This window comes from Trichechus manatus, unplaced genomic scaffold (assembly GCF_000243295.1).
Source record: "Trichechus manatus latirostris isolate Lorelei unplaced genomic scaffold, TriManLat1.0 scaffold00001, whole genome shotgun sequence".
NCBI classification, from domain to species: domain Eukaryota; kingdom Metazoa; phylum Chordata; class Mammalia; order Sirenia; family Trichechidae; genus Trichechus; species Trichechus manatus.
The window spans coordinates 3,698,333-3,719,146 of NW_004443937.1; the positions used below are offsets into that span (position 1 = coordinate 3,698,333).

The 20,814-nt window shown below is 42.5% G+C and overlaps 1 protein-coding gene across 1 annotated transcript in view; it reads left to right on the forward strand.

Annotated features, from left to right (window-relative positions):
* Positions 1 to 457: 457 nt before the first annotated feature.
* Positions 458 to 20,814, forward strand: part of ITPR1 (inositol 1,4,5-trisphosphate receptor type 1) — a 399,887-nt gene continuing 379,530 nt past the window's right edge. The window contains exons 1-2 of the mRNA XM_023735093.1: positions 458 to 711; positions 1,549 to 1,624. The gene's annotated coding sequence lies outside the window, so the exon portion shown is untranslated. The remainder of the gene's footprint in view (positions 712 to 1,548; positions 1,625 to 20,814) is intronic.

Sequence of the window (20,814 nt, forward strand, 5' to 3'; positions counted from 1 at the left end):
TGTGCCCCGGATATCTGAAATTCTTCGCTCAGGGACTCAAAGCGGGGGGTGGTGGTGGGGAGGTGGGTAACAGATTGTAAAAACTTCCCAAGGCAGAAATACGAGCTTGCTTTCCCCTCTGCCCCTCGCCCCAAGTGCTACCTGGAACCAAAGGAAAGGGGGCAGCCGGAGGAGGAAAGTCCCCATGGGGCTGGGGCGCCCACCAGGGATGGTTGAGGTAGCAAGCTACAAGTCTGGCAATCATTCCGCAAAAAAACGGGTTTGAAGCTGGGACGCCAGCAGGACGCCCATCCCCCCTCCCCGCGCGTCTATTTAGAGCCAGCCCGGGAGCCCAAGGGATTGTGGGACTTGTAGTCCCTCTGCGCAGTTCCCGGCGCCGCCACCACCCCGAACTCGGACTACATTGCCCAGGGAGCTTCCTGGCCTATATAAGCAGCAATAAGCCGCTTCAAAGTGCAGTAACCATGTGGATGTGCTGCTGAGGCGTTTCCTCTAGCTAGCTGGGGTGGGAGGCGAGGAGGAGGTGGAGGTGGTGGAGGAGGAGGAGGCAGGGGGTGGAGAGAGAAAGCGCACGCCGAGAGGAGGTGTGGGTGTTCCGCTTCCATCCTAACGGAACGAGCTCCCTCTTCGCGGACATGGGACTACCCAGAGGCTGCTAACCCCTCTCCTCGCCCTGCTCTCCCAAGCCGGCGTGGCTCCCCGGGCACCAAGGTAGCGGCTGGGGCCGGGCAGAGGGCGCGGGGAATTGGCACTGTCCCCCGGGCGCAGAAGTTTTTGCCCCACACTCTGGGAGTTCTCGATGGATTTGCATGCACTTAGCGTGCATTTGGGGGCTCTTTTACTCCAGGCATTTTTGGGGCACAGGAAAAAGCTCATTTGAGCTTAAAAAATCCTCGACTCCGGAGACTGGCATAGAGGGCTACCCATTGTGAACTGGAATGACATTTCCCCAAGTTGAAACTGTTGCAGCAGCTGTAGGAAATAGTTTTTTTTTTGGGGGGGGAGGGGGGCGTGGGGGTGTCATACGTGAGTCGGCTCAAGGAAACAGTCTTTCTAAAAATGTAGCCCTCCCTCGCGCTGCATGGTTGGGAGAAAATAATACGTGTGTAGGGGCTCCAGTGGGGAGGGTTTTAAAAGGCGGAAGAAAACCGAGGAAGAGCGGTGAGGGATGAAGTGTGGATGAAGCTCATGCCGAATGAGGATGCGGGCTTCAGAAACTTGGCCTCCGCTCGGAGAAACAAGTGCTTTGGGATCTGCCAAACACTTTCCTTAGTTCCAACTCCCAGCACGTTCGAAGTTTGTGCGTGTCTAGCGCACACTTGTCAGTTGGGCTGGAAATAAGTCAGCGAAGTTACCTGTTATCTTCGCCCAAGTGATCCCAACCACATGCCTGCCAAGATTTTTTTTTTCTTTTTTTTTTGGGGGGGGGGCGGTTCTCTCTGGGGAAGAAGGCTAAGGAAGGTGGAAGGCTGGAATTGGGGGCATTTCTGTACAGAGCCACCTTACGTGACCTCTATACTCAGTCTTTTCTTCTTTCTAAATACGTAGGAGCTGACCACAGAGGAACAATATTCGCACCCCTGGCTGGGAGAGTTTTGGCAACAGCGTGCCTGACCTGGGTCAGGTGAGTGTGGAAGCTTGAGTGCTGTGGTCAGTAATGAGCTTTTGTCCTGAGCCTTTTGTCCTTAAAGTCCTCTCCAAAGAGACATGGGATGGGGAGTAAGAAAGAAAAGGAAACCCTATGGCTCAGTCTCCAAAATTTGTCACTGCCTTTGGTGAGGGCTTTAGGTAGTGGATGAGATCCAGGGGGCAGTCTTGCTTAGCACTTTTGGCCATGGCTCAGAATTGAAGTAGCCTGAAGGTTTATGAGGGGGAAAAAAGCCATTAAATGGAGCAATAAAACAGAGGCCCACTGGTGGCCTGAAAATGGAACTTGCCAGGCATCGTGCTTACGATTTAAATTCTGAAGGATGCAGTGGATTTCACCTGCCAAGATATGTAAGCAAAAATTAACTGCCTCTCTCTTTCAAAAATAGTCACTTTTTTTTCTTACTGCGAACGAGTGCTTAATCAGAGTACGTTGGATTGCAAGAAATGAAAGTGTTTGCTGGCAAATTGAAAGAATGAGAACTCTAAAAAGGGAAGTTAGTTCTTGAAGCATAAGATAGGAGCATCTAGCCTTTGACTGGAAGCAACCCGAGAAGCAAGGATTCCGACAGGTCTCTGTGGTTTCGGCTCCTGTGGTGGGATATGAACTCAAGGCAGGGTTTATCCGTGAATGCAGCAGCTTCTTTTTCCCCTAGAATGGTCAGACTGCACTCAAGGAGAGGGAGGTTTTAATGGGGGCAAGTACATCTACACTGCTGCACGTTTGGCCATGAAAAGTTTTTTTCTTCTGTCGAGTCCCTGATGTAGCAGGAGAAAAGTGGGGTGCAGAACTCAAATTCTAATAAAAAGACCAGACTTAATGGTTTGATTGAGACTGGAGGGACCCCAGAAGACATGGTCCCCGGACTCTCTGTTAGCCCAAAACTAAAACCATTCCCGAAGTCAGCTCTTCAGACAAAGATTAGACTGGACTATGGGACATAAAATGTTAGTTGTGAAGAGTGTGCTTTTAGCTGAAGTAGATACATGAGACTAAATGGGCAGCCCCTGTCCGGAGGTGAGATGAGAAAGCAGAGAGGGTCAGGAGCTGGTTGAATGGACACGGGAAATCCGGGGTGGAGAGGAGGAGTGTGCTGTCACAATATAGGGAGAGCAACTAGGGTCAGATAACAATGTATGTATAAATTTTTGTATGAGAGACTAACCTGAATTGTAAACTTTCACTTAAAGCTCAGCAATTAAAAAAAAAAAAGTTTTTTCTTCTGTAATAGTATGGAGCAGGGTAAACAACAAGGTAATGGGGGCGGCTGGGTCTTAGTAACTCCTTTAGCATTCTAAATATTTAGCTGTTCCCTGAGCTACAATCTTTGGGCTTTTCTAATTAGAAAATAAAAGCCAGACACTTCATTATAGTAGTATAGTGCTTTTGTTTCCTGTTGATAAGATCCTTAGGAGTGCTGGTAGAGTAGTGGGAAGCATTTGGATGTGTGAGGTCTAGTTGCTTCTTGGAGTTCTTGGATTTTATTGACTCACATGGCTATGTGTGCACTCATAAGGCCAAGGACTGGGCTCAGTGCCTCCCTTCAGAGTAAGCTGCAGACAAGGATAAACTGGTCCACAAACTTTTCTCTGACTGGTAGTTAAAAAGATTAATAATATTGACTATATTAGGTTCTTTCCCAGGTCCAGAGCCATATATCGCCAAAACTCTGTGAGGTACGTATAGATGAAGAAACTGAGGTGCAGAGAGTCAAATCACTTGCGCATTAGTTAGTATTCAGTGGAAGCAAGATATCTCCAGGCAGTGAGGCTGTGGGGTCCTTTGTGGTTTTAGTGGTAGAATTCTCGTCTTCTGTGTGTAGACCTGGATTTGATTCCCAGCCAGTGTACCTCAAGCACAGTCACCACCTGTCAGTCGATGGAAACTTGTGTTTTGCTAGTATGCTGAACAGATTTCAGGGGAACTTCCAGACTAAGATGGACTAGAAAGAAAGGCCTGGCTATATACTTCTGAAAATCAGCCAGTGGAAACCCTATGGATCACAATGGTCCCATCTGCAATTGATCATGGGGATGGGACTGGGCAGTGTTTTATTCTATTGTGCACGAGGTCACTATGAGTCAAGGGCCCAGCTTGGCAGCTAACAACGGCAACAGTTAGGCTGCATCCACAAATACACCTAGGCTGCGGGGCAGGGAGTGAAGGGGATGCTAGGAAAAATGGTAAACTGTTTGCTATTGATGAGCTAACTCATGCTTTTGTTGTACCAAGTATGAATTAGCAGTACTCCCTTGAGGTAAGAAGTAAACAATGTAGCCATAAGTGTCAGGATAAAAGAGTGTAGACATTTGAGGTGGTGTTAGATGTTGTGGTGAATTCCTTTAGAAAGCCCTATGTTGAAAACCTGAGTAAGGAGAGTAAAAGTAATAAAACAAAACTATAAGGAACATGGTCTAAGTTCAGCATTAGGTTCACTTGTACCTGAAACACATCCTGATCGTCTATGTCAAGGCATCTGAGCAGGTTAATCCAACCAAATAATTTGAGGATTAAATTGCAGTTAGTCTGAAATGTGAGATGTTGGTATATTTCCATATACTCTTCAGCTTGCTCTGTGGCCAGTTGTGCATAATACTCTTCTTTCTTTCTTTCATGTTTGTGTGTGTGTTGAAAGTACACACTGCTCTTTGAATATCTCAAATCAGAGAAGAATGTGCTATTGAGATTTTCTTATTATCTTATTACCTGTATTATCAGGCAGGGAAGTTTCTTCATGTTCTAAGTGGATTGCTCCTGGCCTCCACTGTGAGACTCATGAAAGTCCTTTGGGGTTGACAATGGTATTATCCATTTAAACAAAGCAGTTGTCTTTTGGAAGGAATTGGCATCATTTCTTTGAGAATGAGAGATGTAATTGTTTCTTAGAAGAGAAGTAGATGAACTCCACAAGACAGATTTGTTGTCTGTTTCTTCACAATGTTTTCAGCTGAGGATGACCAGGGCATAAAAACAAAAAAACAAAAACAAATGCAAAAAAAAGATAAAAAGAACCCTCTAATACAGTGGTATACAACCAATTGACTTACAGAGGGAAAAGTCAGGTGGCTTTTTTAGCTCATTTAAAATGATCCCATGGAAACTGTCCGATTTTTTCACAAGCAACTCTTAAAAAACTAAACCAAAATGCAACAACAAACACCAAATATGAACAACAGAAAAAAGTAAAAATAAAAGTAGGCCTGGAGTGAGGTTTCTAGGTCAAGCTGCCCTTGGATATATCTAATTAAGGAGTCTGCACAAGGTCAGTGTCCCATCTTGTTTGCTATTGGTTTGATCTTTTAAAATAAAACACATTGCATTTGCAGGCTCTCTGTGAACTGGCAATGGATGCAGATTTTTTAGTTCACTTTTGCTCTTTTAGATTTTGGCACGGTTCTTCTGATGAACGCAACTGAGGCTTGAAGTCAGTGACGTGCATGATGTACCCTGTCTGATTCTTACCAGTTGTCCTAGGTCTGTGGTTCAAAGATAATTGCTTATGAGGGTGAGCCAGATAGACCACTGAAACTACCACTAGTTAAGCTTTTGAGATTCCCTAAACTGGGCATAGTTAAAGGCACTTGGGGTGGCAAAACTATTCAAGAGACTTCAATGCCTGTTAATGTTGTTGGAGTTCAAGTGTTTTATTCCTTCATTCAACAAATGTCCTGAGGTGCTGCTATGTGCCAGGGTGTGTTCCCAGTGCTGGTGGTATAATGACGAACAAAACAAAGCCCTGTTCTCATGAAGTTTAAATTCTAGTGGGGAGAGGAGGAGGAGGCAGCCAATATAACCAAGCAAGTAGTTATAGTGTGATAGGTTGTCAGTACTATGGAGGAAAATAAAACAGGGTAATGGGAATAAGGGAGTGCTTAGGGGGTAGCTAGGGGGATAAGGAAAGATTTCTCTTTGAGCAGAAATCCAAAGAAAGTGAGCGAGTTAACTATGTAGCTATCTGGGGAAAAGAGTATTACAAATGGCCAGAATAGCAGGTGCAAAGGCCCTGAGGTGGGGGCAGGCGTGATGTGTTGGAGGAATGGCAAGGAAGCCAGGGTGGCTGGAGCTGAGGGAGGAATGACCACGGGGCCAGTGGTTGGAGTTCAGGTGAGACAGGGAGTCAGGGTCAGATTGTGAAGGAGCCAGGTTTTTATAGGTAAACTATGGTTTAGCTGAGGATTTCTAAAATCTTAAGGAAGTCTCTGTTTGGTTCTCAACATCACTGAATTACATCATCATTTCTAAAGAGATTCCATTGAGACTGGCAAGGTAATGTACCAAATGGGGGCTTGGTGGGGGGAAAAACCCAGATTTCTAGACTGTCTGGTTAATCACAAGACTTACCTGGGACTGTAATTCAGTTCAGTGGGAAAGGAATCCTCTTTGATAAATAGGTGAACCTACAGTTGACTTGGACAACAAATTCTAAGAACCTAATGATAATGCATGGAAGAGTGTCTTCCACACAAACCTTCTGGTCCCCACCTCCACCCTGCAGTCAGTGCACTCTCATTTTAAGGGAGTTACGCAAAGAGGACGAATGCCCAGCTTATCCAGTGTCCTTGGGGAATACGTTCCACATAAGTGACTCTCCCAGATAAGCGAAGTGGACCTCCTTCTTATGTGCAAACTTAAAATAAACCTAAAATCTTGTTACTTATTACGTAAGATATAGATTGTAGTAAAATATCAGAAAATAAAGTTGAGCAAAAATAGTAATAAATAAAACAAAAACAGCCACCCCAATTGTACTATCCAAAGATTAGGGTTCTAGGGTTCTCGTATATATATATTCATATGTATATTCATATGTGTATGTGTGTGTTGTGCCATCAAGTAAATTCCGATTCCTAGTGATCCTATATGACAGAGTAGAGTTGCCGCATAGGGTTTCCTAGGCTGTAATCTTTACAGGAGCAGATCGCCAGGTCTTTTCTCCCACGAAGCGGCTGGTGGGTTCAAACTGCCAACCTTTCAGTTAGCAGCTGAGTGCCATCAGGGCTCCACATATATATATGTAAAAATGATATGTATATTTACATTTCATAAAAAGGGACTCATACGGTATCTCCTGTTTGGTAGCTTGCCTTTTGCACTCCATGTATCTTGAACATCTTTCCTTGTTAATCATTAAACATCTGCATCTTCATTTTTCCAAAGGAGGCTGTCCCTTTGATGGGATTCCATTTGAGTGATGACATGTCCAGAACCACTAGGGTAAAAGTATATCATTCAGGTTTTATCACCATCATAGTCCAGATTTTCTCATTTAGTTTATACTGTTCTTTTAAGAAAACCCAATGTAAGATAAAACACTATTCAAATGTTAGTTATCTTATTACAGAGTGAAGCCTAGTAATCATCTTTTCAATATAAAATTTGTTTGTTCTTCAGAGTAACCTAATCCTGTGAGCTAGGTAGGGTCAGGTGCTCTTTTTTTGTTTGTTTGTCCTTAAAAAAGAAAACTCCACTATAGAAAATTTAACAAACATGGCAATAGTAGAGATCTTAGTATAGTGAACTCCTTCTTACCCATCAACCACCCTCCACACTTGTTATTAACTCACAGCAAATCTTGTATCATTTATATCCTCACCCACTCTCCCCTCTAGTCTTGGCTTATTTTGAAACAAATCCCAGACATACCAGTTCATCTGCATTTCAGTATGTGTCTCTAGGATTGGGATTCTTTAAAAAAAAAAAAAAAAAACTCAATGTGATCACAGTACTATTATCACATTTCAAGACAAAACAAAACAAATTTTTAATCCAATCTGTGTTCACACTTCCTTGATTAATATGTATATATTAATAATAATATGCACATATTTAACAATTTGTTTGAATCAGAATCCAGATAAGGTCTATACAATACAGATGGCTAATGTGTTGTTTAATCTACGTATTCCATCTATATCTCTTTTTTTTTCCCACACTTTTGTTGCTGTTGTTATTGAAGAAACTGGGTGATATATTTTCCCATAGTTTGAATACAAATTTTTTGTTGTTGTTGAAGAAACTGGGTGATATATTTTCCTACAGCTGGGATTTTGATGACTGCATCAATGTGATGTAGTTTAATATGTTCCTCTGTCCCCTACGTTTACTATAATTTACTAGTTAGATGTAGAGGCTCGATCAGATTCAGGCTTTTTGTCCTTTGGGTCACATCTACTCTGTGAACTTCACTCAGGGGAGTGTACAGTATATCTGGGTGTATCTTTTGATATTAGCCACCATGCTTGCTTATCGCCTTGATCTATTAGCTCATTTGGAGTTGCAAACCCCCAATTCTATTTTTCCTTCTTCATTTACTAACTGAAATATTTTTATAAAAAGAAATTTCCTCCACTTAATTATTTGGTTACTCTGAGGTAGTTTATATAGGAAAGGCAGAATGTGTGAGTATCTCTCTTTAATTTACCAGTTTTCAACCTAATGAGTTGGTTCCCTAGTATACTCCAAGGCTGTGGTTCTCACCTGGGGCAGTTTTTTCCCCCAGGGACATATGGTAATGTCTAGAGACATTTTCGATTGCTTTAACTGGGAGGGTTGAAAGTTGTACTACTGGCATCCAGTTGGTAGAGGCCAGGGATTCTGCTAAACATCCTACAATGTACAGGACAGCCCCTACACAAGTCGTTATCTGGCCCAAAATGCCGGTAGTTCCACTGTTGAGAAGCCCTGCACCAAGATAACGAAAAGTTTTTTTTTCTTTCTTTTCTTTCAGTATTATTATGAGTGAACGCATTTAAAACATGCTTGATATGTTTCACCTTGTGTACTTATCCTTATTGATACTCAAATTGTCTGTCTTTGGTCAGTGAGAGGCTGTTCAGATTGGCTGCTGAGTCTTTTTGCTACAACCCTAGGAGCCTTTGATAGCCTTCTTGCTTTCTCGATGATAAAATGCTACAGGCTCATCTATATATCTTGCCCCAGATGTGGAATCAGCTGTTTTCCCAGTAAGCTCTTGTTCTATTGAGTGGGAAATGGTATTTAGAGACTTAGGGCCAGATAGGTACCATGCTCTTGTCATTCCCATCTTATAGGTGAGAAAACAAAAATTAAAATGAACGAAACATAAAACATTAACAATTTTAATGAAAGCATTTCCAAAATGCAACGGATACATTCTTGCCTTTTTTAGAAAGAATTCTGAGCATAACCTAACGTTTTTTAAAATTGGTCTCCTTTTGAGCCTTTATGTACTGGGACAGTGGCACTACGCAGATAAGCAGGAACATTACCCTGTTCTACAGCCCTGCTTTTCAAACTGTGTGGCAACCCATTAAAAGGTCGTGAAGTCAGTTTAGTGAGTCGTAATCAACTTTTTTCCCCTTTTTTAAATGAAGTAGACCAGAATAGAAAATATCGAAGTGTATTGCATGGATACTTAAAAGAACTGTATACATTACAATAAACTTTCTCTCTCTTTCTCTGACACACACACACACACACACACACACACCCACACACACACACAAACACACACACAATTGAGTTGTGAAGTGCGATGCGTTTCTTAATGGGGCTGGCAGTCCAAAGTTGTAAAACACAGTTCTGTATCTGTGCTACTCCAGGTGTGGTTCCAGGCCAGCATTAATGACCTCAACTGGGAACTTGTTAGAAAGGCAGATTCTCAGGCCCCACCCCAAACCTGCTGAATCAGAACTTGCATTGTAACAAGATCCCAGGTGATTTCCTAAACACATGAAAGTGTGAGATGATCTGAACTTCCGCACTGCAGAATGCTTGCCCCCGTGCGTTTTTAGTGCTTGGCTTATTTGTATGGTAACTTTGTCTTTTCATGGCTGGCTCTCACCTGTTGAAGCTGACCTTTGTACTTTTCTCCTAGCAGCCTTCTGCTTTTCAGTTAAGTGGAAAGTAGACCAAATCACTGAACTAAGGTGAGAGTAAAGAGGTCTCATGGGTTTCTCTCTGAGATAAATGGTGACTTCCAGGCCTGCATATGGAAGATGCTTTAATTGGCCGGAGTCCCTAGCTGGTGCAAACGGTTAATATGCATGACTGCTAACTGTGAAAAGTTGGCAGTTCAAGTTATCATTGGTGCCTTGGAAGAAAAGCCTGGAAATCTACTTCCTAAAAATCTGCCATTGGCCCTGACAGGGAACACAAAAGAGAGTCCCTGATGGAGCAGGAGAAAAGTGGGGTGAAGAACTCAAATTCTAGTAAAAAGACCAGCCTTAATGCCTTAATGGTTTGACTGAGACTGGAGGGACCCCGGAAGACATGGGTCCCAGACTCTCTGTTGGCGCAGAGCTGAAACCATTCCCGAGGTCAACTCTTCAGATAAAGATTAGACTGAACTATGGGACATAAAGGGATACTAGTAGATACATGAGACTCAATGGGCAGCTCCTGTCCAGAGGTGAGATGAGAAGGCAGAGATGGCCGGGAGCTGGGTGAATGGACACGGGAAATCCGGGGTGGAAAGGCAGAGTGTGCTGTTACAGTATAGGGAGAGCAACTAGGGTCACATAACAATGTGTGTATGAATTTTTGTATGAGAAACTGACTTGAATTGTAAACTTTCACTTAAAGCACAATTAAAAAAAAAATCCGCCATTGAAAACCTTAGGGAGCACAGTTATACTCTGAGACGCACGGGGTTGCCGTGAGTCAGAGCTGACTTAATGGCAACTGCTTTTCTTGGGCTGTTCAGATGGAGAGGGAAAGAGACCAAAAGGTTCAAGTAGAAACTATGTACGGCTGTGAAGTCACAGATATAAAGAAAGCTGAATTTTAAGCTGCTATATCAGACACTGGAGCCCTGGTGCCATAGTGGTTAAGAGCTTGGCTGCTAACCACAATCTCGGCAGTTCAAACCCACCAGCCACCCCTTGGAAACCCAATAGGGCGGTTCTACTCTGTCCTATAGGGTCACTATAAGTCAGAATCAACTTGACCACAACAGGTTTGGTTTGGTTTTGTTATGTCAGACACTTTGAGGAATTTATGCTTTGTAATTTTTTATGACCCATCCCATAATTAGCAGTACCTCTGGACTGCTTGGTATAATCTTGCTCATCCTTGGTGTTCATTTGCATTTCAGGAGGAGCTTTATCTGGGAAGGGATGGTGCTTTGAAAAACAGTTTAAAAGCATCCCCACGCACGTTTTCTGAACAGAAAAAGCTACTGCAACACTCAGAGACTTAGGAATATTCATTTATTTGCCTCGTAGGGTGTGTGTGTACTACCACGCTGAGCCTCTATACCTTTGCAAGTGTTGTTCTTTCTGTCTGCTATGCTCTTCCCCACTGCCTCCTTAGCACCTTGCCAAATCTTTCTATTCCTTAGGGTCCAGCCCAAATGCTTCCTCCTGGGAAGCCTTTCTTGATACTTGAAAATCTTTGTCATTCGAAACTCCATGGGACTTTATATCTATTTTCCTCAGGAGCCTTTTTTTTTGTTTTTGTTTTTCACTCCCTCCCTAGAGTACCTGGCACATAATAAGTGCTCAAAAATGTTTCTTGAATGAAGTTATTTATATACATGTTTTATGTTCTTTTGAAGGATGTAGGCTGCTTCCTAGAAGAATCTAACTTCTTTGTACTCCTCTCTGAATAAATATTTCTTGAACAGATGCATTGCTTAGAAAAGCCCCTTTGCTGTAGAAAGTGAAGTGAGGACCATGTGGACATGTATTAAGCATTTCCTTATTTATGTGTTTTTAAATGTTATTGTGACAAAATTGGTGTAACAAAAACTTTGCTGTTTCAACTATCTTTTTTAACTTCTACTTTGTCTATTATTTCATTAGTTTCTGAAATACTCTGTATGTCCTCCTGTGATGGTTAAGATTGTGTGTCAACTTGGCTGGGCCATAATTCTCAGTGTTTGTATGTAATCACTTTCATGATTGAATCTGCTGTGAGTAGCCAGTCAGTGGAAAGGGAGTTTCCTTGGGGGTGTGGCCTGCACCAGAATATAAGCAGATGTTCTGGCTTTTTGCTTGCTCTGGATCCTGTGGCTGCCTCCTGTTCATCTGACCTCCATGTCTTGGGACTTGAGCTATCAATTTACCTGCCGATCTTGGGATTTGTTGATCTTCACTGCCTGTGAGTGGAGCCCTGGCGATCTTGGGTTTGCCAGCCCCCGCAGCTGTGTGAATCAGGAGAAGCCTTGCAGTCTTGCCTGCCAATCTTGGGATTCATCAATATTCACAGGCTATGAGCAAGAGCCCTGCTTTCCGACCTGCTGATCTTGGGTTCATCAGCCCCTGTGGCTACATGAATTGGGAGAAGCCTCTATCCTAATCCATGGACTTGGGACATTCCAGCCTCTACAGTTGTGTGAGCTGTTTCTTTGATATAAATCTCTCTCTGTCTATATATTTATACGCTTTACTGGTTTTTTTTCTCTAGAGAACCCAGCCTAAGATACCTCCAAAGGACTTTATAATTTTTCTCCAAAAGAACTCAACAGTCTGCTAGTTTCTTTAACACTCAGTTTCATAATACCCAATGGTAATCGGGGCTCATATTGTTATTCCAAATTTTTTATTACGGTAAAAAATATATAACAGAACATTTCCCATTTTAACCATTTCTAAGTGTACAATTCAGTGACATTTAAGTTCATTCACCATGTTGTGCAACCATCATTACTATCCATGTCCATCACCCCAAACAGAAACTCAGTACTCATTAAGCAGTAGCTCCCTACTCCCCTCTCCTTCCAGCCCCTGGTAACCACTAATGTACTTTGCTCCCTATGCTTTTGCCTACTGTACATATTTCATGTAAGTGGAATCACAGTATTTGTCCTTTTGTGTCTGACATTTCACTCAGCATGATGTTCATCCATCGACAGCTTGGGAAATTATGTTGAGTGTTAATAAAAGGGAATGAAAGTAAGAAAATCAGGTAGTGAAACAAAGTTGCTGTCAGGTTGTAATGGTATTGCCTTGCTGAACCGCAGGATGGGGACTCCTGAGGGTGTTCACTGCTTCTTGGGTACAGGCAAAACTGTGTGTCTATTTCCTCTTCTGTAGAATAAGTATAAAATACCTGCTTTGGGTCATTGTTGTTAAGTTGTATAATAATAAATGCTTGCAAAAGGCCTTAGAGATGCGGATCCAATGTCCTAGAGCAGTGGATCTTAACTGTGGGAGAGCAGGGGAGAGAGGGATACTGGAGATTTTGTCCTCCAGGGGACATTTGGCATTGTCTGGAGACATTTTGGTGGTTGTAACTCTGGGAATGGGTGAGGTGAATACTTACGGCATCTAGTGGACAGAGGCCAGGGATGCTTTTAAACATCCTACAATGGACAGGATAGCCCCCACACCAAAGAGTTATTGTTGTTAGTTGTTGTTGAGTCGATTCTGACTCATGTTGACCCCATCTGTGGAGAACTGCTCTATAGGATTTTCAAGGCTGTGACATTTTGGAAGCAGATCGCCAGGCCTGTCTTCTGAGGTGCTTCTGGGTGAGTTTGAACAACCTTTTGGCTAGTAGTTGAGCGCTTGACTGTACCACCCAGGGACTCCTAATAATGAATTATCTGGCCCAAAGTATCTGTAATGCTGAGGTTAAGAACTCTGTCATAGAGTGGATTTCCCTGGCTTAGGGAGGCTTTTATCTCTCTCTGAGAATATTAACCTAACTTGATTTGCTGGTTTTCTTTGTGGTTTAGACTGTAGGGAGAGGGGTGCTTACTCAGGCTGGGATTGATTTTTTAACTTTTTAACAAAATAAACATCTTCTCCCCCGCCCCCTACAAACAAGCACTGGCCTTGGAGTCCAGAGCCTGGTGGTTTAGCTTTTGCTTTGGCCACTAATCATTGTGTGACCTTCAAGAAACTGCCTGAAGGTTTTTTGTTTTTTCTCCACCTATAAAATGAGAAATTTTGGTGAAGTGATTTCTCCCAGCCGAATCTGAAAGTTTTCTGACTGGCCAACTTTTAAAAAAATGTTTTTTATTGTACTTTAGGTGAAGGTTTACGGAACAAATAGTTTCTCATTAAACAGTCGTACACGTATTGTTTTATGACATTAGTTAACAACCCCACGATATGTCAACCCTCTCCCTTCTTGACTTTTTTTTTTTTGGTGAAAATATACATAGCCAAAGATACACAATTTCAAAAATTTCTGCATGCACAGTTCAGTGACATTGATTATGTTCTTCCAGTTGTGCTGCTATTCTCACTTTAGATGAAGGTTTATAGAACAAAATAGTTTCTCATTAAGCAGTTAGTACACATGTTGCCCTATGACAATAGTTAACAACCCCACTACATGTCAACACTGTCCTTACTCGACCTTGGATTCCCTATCACCAGCTTTCCTGTCCCCTTCTGCCTTCTAGTCCTTGTCCCTGGACTGCTGTGCCTCATTAGTCCCATTTTGCTTTATGGGGCTATCCAATCCCTGGCTGAACGGTGAACCTCGGAAGTGACTTCACCACTGAGCTAAAAGGGTGTCTGGGGGCCATACTCTGGGAGTTTCTCCAGTCTCTTTCAAGCCAGTAAATCTGGTCTTTTTTGTGTGTGTTAGAATTTTGTTCTATATCCTTCTCCAGCTCTGTCCAGAACCCTCTGTTGTGATTTTGGTTAGAGCAGTCAGTGGTGGTAGCCGGGCACCATCTAGCTGTCCTGGACTCCTGACTGGCCAACTTTGAGCTCTTGGTTGGCTTTTCTTACTTTGGCTTTGACAAATAAGACACATGGGAGCAGATGTCATTGTTGACAACGTTTTTGAGAAATAGTTCTGTGTAGATAGTTTACCTGTTTTGAGAATAGATTATTTAGCAATCATGTTTTCAAAAAGGCAAGTAGGTTTATCTTTTTGTCTGAGTGGGATGTATAACAAACCACATTCAAACTAGAGAATCGCGATGAACTTCAGCTGTACAACTCCTGTTTCTGACATTGTCATGCAGTGCACCACTTAAAGTTGAAACTTCTGACTTGGGGACTTCCTTTGGGACTAGCTGAAAACGAAAGTGGAGTGTGATTTTCTGTGCTCTGAGAGAAGTGCTTTTTGGAATAGAATAAATTAGCTTGTGACGGGGACAGGCTGAATGTCTGAGGGCAATCTGATGAGCAGAAACAGGACAAGACAGCAAGGAGGGGACTGTGTGTCAGTGTGTATGGTGGGGGGTGGCAGCGTTACCAACTCAAAAATGTTTCATGTCTCCTACTCATTTCACAGTAAAGATGATACCGGCAAGTGTCTCTGCTCAAAGGAAGTTCTGAAATTAACCCTGAGAGTGCCCAGTGACAGAAGTGGAGACTGTTGTTAAGACATTTTCCCTCTTCTTGGAAGAGTCAGCTGTCAGTGCATTGGGTTTTCTCCGCCCCCTGTTTACAGCCATATTTACCATATATGTACCTGGGTGAGGGCATTGTAATGAGGCTTCTGCTCCTGGGGGGCAGTTTCCTTGGCCTCTTGCCAGGAGATTGATCAAACGCTGGCAACGCTTCCTTTTCCTGGGCATATTCGTGTTTGTCTTCCGGAAGGCCTCGTGGTTTGCCTGGTTTTGCCCATCGTTAGCCAGCCACGCTGGGGGCTGCTGGGCCTTAAATTGAAGTAGTACCATTTGGTGTTGGTGGCTGCTGTGACTCCTGTGCCTTGTCCACATTTCTGCCTTATGGCCTCTTGGTCTCCAGGTGCTTTAAAACCTTCATGCATAAGCCCTTCTCCTTGCTGCCTAACTTTAAAGGATGCTTTTTGATTTTATTCTTTTAAAACAATCTTTTTTTTAAGCAAACAGCAATAAAACCGGCTCTGAAGGACTTTGGCAAAGGCCCTTTGTTTTTTAGGTGGTGGAGGTGGTATGGATATCCCAAGAGGATATGCCAAGAAAGAGTGGCAAGATGGATGGATTTTAACTGGCTACATTTTCAGCAGAAGAGTGACTTTCCAAGTGCATTGTGCTTTGGGGCCAGGAAGCAAAATCTGGTGGCCAGAGGGTAGATCTGGAGGGTCACCACATGGGTGTGATGCAGTCTTTCATTCTTTACCTGGCTGTGCATTAGGTATTTTTGGTTTTCTTAGAAATAAAACCCAAAAAACCAATGAGAGAAAATTCCACTGGAGTCATGCTGCTGGAGTTGGCATTGACGTGTTCAGATAAGTGTATCCAGTAAGTACATACCGGATCCCTTTTCTACATTCACTCATCGTTTGGAATTGCTGGTTCTTAGGGCTGTTCCTTAACTGATCATAAGGCCTAAAGAGTTTAACAGGAGAGTGGAAAATAGAGCGGATTAGAAGGTAGAATAGTAATAGCTAACAGGAATATTTCCTATGTGCCATTCCTTATGTACCACGTAAGCACTGTATTTTCCTTTTTCTCATTTAATTTTCAATACAACTTAATTAGGAAAGCCTCCATTATCCCCATTCTGCAGATGAGGGTATTGAGACCCAGAAAGAATAAATAACTTGTCCAAGGTCACAAACTTCCCATCATACTTAGAGTAAAATGCAGAATTTTACCCTGGCTTGTGAAGTCCCACTGGCTCTGGCTTTTCTGTCTCTGACCTTGCCCTGTTCGTTCTTCCTTTCCCCCATTAATGCCCCAGACCTTGTGGCTGGGTTTCTGTTTCTTGAGCTTGCTAGGCTCTTTTCTACCTTTGGGCCTTTGTAGGAGCTATTTGCTCTGCCTAAAATGCTCTTCTGCAGAATTTTTTTGCACAACTGCTTCTGTCTTGACTTTCATGTCTTAGCATAAATGTCTGATCTTGTTCTTTCTTACCTGCCAATATTAAGTGATCACCGAGTTGCATCACCTGGTTTTAATTCTCTGCATAGCACTATCTGATTTTTCTTGCTTCTTTTATCTTTTTGGTTTGTTTACTGTCTGTTTGCCTTCACCAAAGTGTACATGTTACAAGAACAGGGACCTTGTCTGTCTGACTTGTATTTATATCTCTAGCATCTGTTATAGTGGTGGCACATAGTACGTGTTCATTAAATGTGTTGAATAAAAAGTAGCGTTCAGGTTTCAAAACAAGGGGTCCACTCTTTAAAGCCCTGGGCTGTTTAGTTGTATGTCTTGCATTTTCATCCTGTTATATCAGTTTTTCATGATTACACTGTTGTAAGTCCTAAGTATATAAACCAAAACCAAACCTGTTGCCATAGAGTTGATTCCGACTCATAGCGACCCTAATTATATAGCCAGTGCCAAATCAAATCTTAAATCAAAGAAAACTTTCTAGCAACAGTTTTCATACTTTTTGGTTCAGGAAGCTGAATATACTCTTAAAAATTATTGAGGATACCAGAGAACTTTTGTTTATTTGAGTTATGTCTATTTATGTATACCATATTAGAAATTAGTGCTGGAAAAAATTTAAAGCATTTATTTTTTCTCATTAAAAAATAATAAATCCATTACACGTGAACATAAGTAGCATTTTTTTTATGAACAATAATGACATTTTCCAAAACAAAAAATATAGTGAGAAGGTGGCGTTGTTTTACATTTTTGCAAATCACTTTAAACTTAGTAGAAGAGAGCCTGGATTTGCATATCTGTTCTGTCTTCATCACATGTCGTGCAGGCTCTGGGAAACTCCACTGTAAACTCGTGAGAGACTGAGAGTGACAAAGGCAAATAACATCTTAGTATTATTATGAAGAGGCATTGGTGGTTCAGTGGTAGGATTCTCGCCTCCCATGCAGGAGACTGAGGTTCAATTCCCAGCCAATGCACCTCATGTATAGTTGTTACCGCAGTAACGCGGATTGGAGCCACCTGCCGCAATAGCCAATTCTGAGACAGGGGTGAGGTTAGCAGCAAGAGGTTTATTATATATCGATGTATAGGAGACAGAGGGGAACAGATTCCTCCAAAAAACCCATCTCCCAACTGGAGATCAGCTGAAGGCTTTTATAGGGACAGGATTATGGGTCTCAGAAGTTTGTGTTAGTTCTCCCTTGAGTGGATCTTGTCTCAGATGAGTTCATCTTTTACTGGTATTCTTGGGGGTTATCTGGCGACATCCTGGTTTTCTTGTCACAAGATGGGTGCTTTGTTCGGTTTTTCATCCCCAGATCATTATCACTTGTTTTCCACCCTCCAACGAGGAACAGAGGTTAATTTTAAACCTTTTGTAGATGGTGGAACCAGAGGGAAAGACAAGATCATGAGACAGTGTGGCGGTTAGCAATGGGGAGTAAATAATAGTGAGCTGGGCCTATGCAGCCTCTTCATAGTCACCATCTGTCTGTCGGTGGAGGCTTGCGTGTTGCTATGTTGCTGAACAGGTTTCAGTGGAGCATCCAGATTAAGATGGACTAGGAAGAAAGACCTGGTGATCTACTTCCAAAAATGAGCCAGTGAAAACCCTGTGGATCGCAATGGCCTTTCCTGCAACCAATCATGGGAATGGCACAGGACAGGGCAGGGTTTCATTCCATTGTGCATGCAAAATAGTTTTGACGTCAAAGAGCCCCTGAAAGGGTCTTGAGAACTCCCAGGGATCCCTGTGCAATCTTTGAGAACCACTGACTTCTAGGATAGATAGGTATTTGAAAGGTTGAATGGTGGCATGGAACATTTGAGAGGGGGAAAGGTGAAGACTTGAGTGGCATGATAAAATTGAGTGTCCCTAAGTCTGTTGCTTTTATCAGATCTTTCTGTTCAGAAATATGTGCATAGGGATGCTTTTAAGCTGTTTTTTGTTTTCATTTTGCAAAACAAAATCACTTCTCAGCCAAAGCTCCTCTTGAAATGCAAATACACGCTGAGAACTTGGAGGCTAGTGGTATTTTTCTTACGTTCCTCTTTCTCAGATGAGCAAGGTTATATCAAACATTTCAGAAGTTCTGCTGATGGGATGGGTCACTGAAAAATTATAAAGCATAGATTTCTCTCAGTATCTGAGAACAGCAGCTTAAAATGCAGCTCCTTTATCACTGCTACTCTACAACACTTGGTTGGTTCTCCTTGTATGTTTCGGCCTCCAGTGAAGTTATAGCCTACAGTAGAAACTGGTATTGTCTTAAAGCTTCATTGCTCTTAGGTTTTGTCACAACTGATATTAAAGGAATCAAGCTGGAAGCTGTCAGAAACAGTTTAGATATTCCATGCTGGCTAGCTTTACTGTGTAAGAAGGTTAAATGATTGCAAATCCCGATTTGGGGAAACATTTTGTATGTTTCTTGGGTGACGTGTGTAAATCTTCAACGTCAAGTCAAGGTAAAAACACATGGGAAGCTTGGTCATCAGGAAATCAATGATGCACTGGGGTGTAGTGGTTAAGACCTATGGCTGCTAACCTAAGGGTCAGCAGTTCGAATTCACTAGCCGCTCCTTAGACACTGTATGGGGCAGTTCTACTGTGTCCCGTAGGGTTGCTATGAGTCGGAATTGACTCGATGGCAACAGATTTTTGGTTTTAGGGTACAGGCATGTGATGGGGGGCCTTTGGTGCCTGATACCAGTGCTTGGAAGGGCCTAATTTGAGATCAGAGCGTTGATAGGAGTTTGATTACTGAAAGTCAGATAGTTCAGCCTCAAAGGTCATGTGGCTTCAGCTTCATTAAACAGAGGAGGCTTGCTTCTATGTGTTGGTGAAAATCTGAGGGTCTGTGGTTTTTGGGGTCCATTAACCACTGTGATGTCGGCTTCTGCTTTCCTACTTCATCTGTCCACCCTTGAAGATTAAAGTGACACCTTAGGTAGCTTCCTGGTTAATGAAAGTGTTCTAATTTAGTCTGAGTTTCAGGAGTTGCTAACTTTTAAGTTCTAAATTGTATGTAGGTGAGAGTCAAGACTTTTTTTAGAAAAGTGAATATAATGCAATTAGTTAAGTGTGTGCGGGAGAAATAGATAAGAAAAATTAGCATAAGTGAGTTTTCTCCCATAGTCAAATAAGTGTGTTTTCTGCCACAGTCAAACCTTTTAGCAAAAAAAAAAAACAAAAAAAAAACAAAAAGAAAACCACACAAACCTATGTTGATGTGCTCAAAGTTAAATGAATTTATTTCTTTTTCAGTGAGGCTGTGTTTTAGCCTGTTTTAACACCAAAGTGGAAGATCTTCAGAATACTGAATTATCATTCCTTTGAAGAGGTTTCCACTATCCCCACCCCCAGCAGGGGGCCTGGTTTGAATCTAGAAGAAGGGGAATTGAGTTTAGGTTTGGCTACCTTGGGCACTGTGGAATTGAGTACCAAAAAGCAATGATACGTTGATGTGCTCTGCTTTCGAGTGCCTACCACCCCATTGGCTTACAAGGGTTTAAACATTTCTCTGACCCTTGTTTGCTCAGTGTGCTCCCAGCAGTGTTGACAAAGTATGGAACGTGTATCAAATAGAGGAATCACAAGTTAAGGGCAGAAGTGAGTGAAGACTTTGGAGGAATAAGAAAGTATACCTTTTCATTTCAGTCTCATTTGAAAATGCAAAAATTGAGCATGGAAGCAGGGTAGGAGTCTCTGGGAGGTACAAACGGTTAATGCCCTTGGCTGCTAACCTAAAGGTTGGCGGTTCAAGTCCACCTGGAGACATCTCAGAAGAAAGGCTTGGCGATTGACTTCTGAAAAATCACTGAAAACCCTATGGAGCACAGCTCTACTGTAACACATATGGGGTCACCATGAGTTGGAATTGACTCAATAGCAACTGCTTTAGGAAGGGCCAGGTATTTTGCCAAGCAGTTTGTGGGGATTATTTGGTTAATCCTCACAGTGACCCTGAGAGGTATGAAGGGTTGTCTTCTTTTAAAGATGAGGAAGCTGAGATTCAGAGATGTTATATAACTTGTGCAAGGACACACAGCTAGAAAACAAAGCTGGAATTCAAACCTAGGCATTCGAAGTCTGTGTTTCTAAATGTTCCCTCCTGAAGGACAGCACACACTACAGGGGAAGTCAGCACAACTGGACTAAACCAAAGCTAAGAAGTTTCCTGAATACAGTCAAACACTTTGAGGGACAGAGTAGCAGGGGTAGGGATCTGGGGACCGTGCTTTCAGGGGACATCTAGGTCAACTGGCATACCAAAGCTTATTAAGAAAATGTTCTGCGTCCTACTTCGGTGAGTGGTGTCTGGAGTCTTAAAAGCTTGCAAGCGGCCATCTAAGATGTATCAATTGGTCTCAACCACCTGGAGTAAAGGAGAATGAAGAACACCAAAGACACAAGGAAAGTATTAGCCCAAGAGACAGAAAGGGCCACATAAAC